We start from the raw sequence: 2,547 nt of genomic DNA, 5'->3' as shown, positions 1-2,547 counted from the left end.
GACATTTGATGAAAGCTCCAAAAGCTGTAAGGCTTTGCTGGGGTGAATGCCACACAGCTCCTGGAGGAGGCAAACAAGATCTTTGTAAACTGGAACCGCCAAGCTCAAGGAAAAGCAGATAGAAGAGTGAAACAGAGAACAGCCCTGCTAGCAGCAGCATTGGGGAACCCAGGTCCAGTGAAACAGACTGTTCCCTCACTGAAAGGGGACGCAAAGAAGAGACCACCACTACTCCATGACCAGTGTGCCTATTGCAAAGAGGCTGAACACTGGAAGAATGAATGCTCCCGTTGCAGAGGGATGTCTGAAGGGTTGAAGAAGTTCAGTCAACACAGCAAGGAAGGTACTAGCCTGAGCCAATTGTCCAAGACCTTATTGACCTGGCCGGAGCAAAACTGAACTAGGGAGGACTGGGCTTCCTGATCCTTAGGCCCCCGGGAGCCTCTGGTCATGATGAAAGTAGGGGGCCAATCAATAACTTTTTTGGTGGACACCAGAGCTGAACACTCCATGGTAACCACACCCGTGGTTCCCCTCATAGGCTGAACAGCAACTGTTGTTGGGGCCACAGGGAACATGGCTGCCCACTCATTTTGCAAAGCCCATTCATGCTAGCTAGGGGGCCACCTTGTGACTATGAATTTCTGTACTTAACGGAATGCCCCATTCCCCTGCTGAGCAAAGACTACTGACAAAGCTGGGGGCACAGATCACCTTTGTCCCTGGGAAGCCAGCGAGCCTCACCTTGGGGAGCCAATCGGCTCTGATGATGGCTGTAACTGTGTCCAGGGAAGATGAATGGCACCTCTATTCCTCAAGGAGGGAACTAATAAATCCCACCAGCCTGCTAAAAGAATTCCCTGCTGTCTGGGCAGAGAAGGGCCCCCAGGTTTTGACAGAAACCAAGAGCCCATCATGGTGGACCTGAGGCCAGGAGCCATTCCTTCAAACAGAGACAATACCCAGTACCACAGGAGGCACGTCTGGGAATTCGGGACCACATCCAGCACCTCCAAGATGCTGAAGTCCTAATCAAGTGTCAACCTTCCTGGAACACTCTGCTCCTACCAGTCAGTAAGCCTGAAGGGAATGACTACTGCCCATCCAGGACCTCCGTGCCATCAACAATGCAGTGATCACCGTCCATCCAGGGGTCCCAAACCCTTATACTCTCCTGAGCCGCTTACCCTCTCAAGCAAGCTGGTTCACCTGCCTAGATCTCAAGGATGCATTCTTCTGCCTCTGGCTGTCACTGGCCAGCCAGCCCTTGTTTGTCTTTGAGTGGGAAGACCCGTGCACTGGGAGAAAGATACAGTTGACTTGACCCAACTGCTGCAAGCCTTCAAGAACTCACCTGCCCTGTTTGGTGAAGCCCTGGCAGTGGATCCTGCTGCTTTTCCTGGAGAAACTTTGAACTGCATCTTACTCCAGTATGTAGATGACCTGTTGCTAGCCAGTCTCACCCATGAGGACTGCTGGAAAAGCACCAATGCCCTATTGGCTCCACTCTCCACCTCAGGATACAAGGTGTCATGGAAAAAGGCTCAGATCTGCAGACAGGAGGTCAAGTACCTTGGATTTGTCATCTCGTAAGGGCATCAGGTGCTCAGACATGAGAGGAAGCAAGCCATCTGCTCAATACCTTGGCCAAGCACTAAGAAAGAAGTCTGTGAGTTCCTCAGGGCAGCCGGATCCTGGCCAGATATAGATCCTTGGTTTCTCTGAGATTGCCAAGCCATTGTTTGAAGCCACAGCAGGGTCTGGTAAGGACCCCCTAGAGTGGGGGCCTGAACAGAAAAAGGCCTTCAGGGAGATGAAGAGACCCTTGACCAGCACTCTGGCACTGGGGCTGCTGGATGTGACGTGGGACTTTAACCTCTTCATGCAAGAGAAAAATCACACTGCACTGGGGATCCTCACACAAAGAGCTGGGCCATGGCAGCGCCCAGTGGTATGCCTATCCAAACAGCTGGATCCTGTGGCCGCAGGATGGCTGCCATGCCTCTGGGCATTAGCTGCCACTGTGTTCCTGGTCAGAGAAGCAGATAAGCTTAGTCTGGGACAAAATATAAATGTAAAAGTTCCCCATGCTGTTTCTGTGCTGATGAACAGCCATGGGCATAAGTGGCTGACTAACACCAGGATGACTCACTATCAAGAACTACTTTGTGAAAACCCACGAGTCCAACTCAAGACTGTGCAGATGCTGAACCCCGCCACCTTCCTTCCTGTGGTAGTGGGAACCCCCGATCACACTGCAAGGAGGTCATAGGTAAAATTTATTCAAGCAGGCCAGATCTGACAGACAATCCCCCTCCAGAACCCAGAACTGGAACTGTTTACTGACGGAAGCAATTTCATCCAGGATGGGCAGTGCACGGCAGGCTATGCTGTAACAATAACTGATGAGATAGTGAAGGCTGAGGCCTTGCCACAAGGGTGGTCAGCACAACAGGTTGAGCTGTGGGCACTCACCCAGGCGCTAAGGCATGCTGAAGGAAAGTGAGTCAATATCTATACTGACTCAAGGTATGCCTTTGCTACTTT

General features: G+C 51.6%; 1 pseudogene; it reads left to right on the top strand.

Moving 5' to 3' along the window:
- The first annotated feature begins 658 nt into the window (after positions 1-658).
- LOC113880075 lies at positions 659-1,593 on the top strand (annotated as a pseudogene).
- The last annotated feature ends 954 nt before the right edge of the window (positions 1,594-2,547 follow it).

Source organism: Bos indicus x Bos taurus, chromosome 21, assembly GCF_003369695.1.
Source record: "Bos indicus x Bos taurus breed Angus x Brahman F1 hybrid chromosome 21, Bos_hybrid_MaternalHap_v2.0, whole genome shotgun sequence".
NCBI lineage: Eukaryota > Metazoa > Chordata > Mammalia > Artiodactyla > Bovidae > Bos > Bos indicus x Bos taurus.
This window is presented reverse-complemented; position numbering and strand designations above follow the sequence as displayed.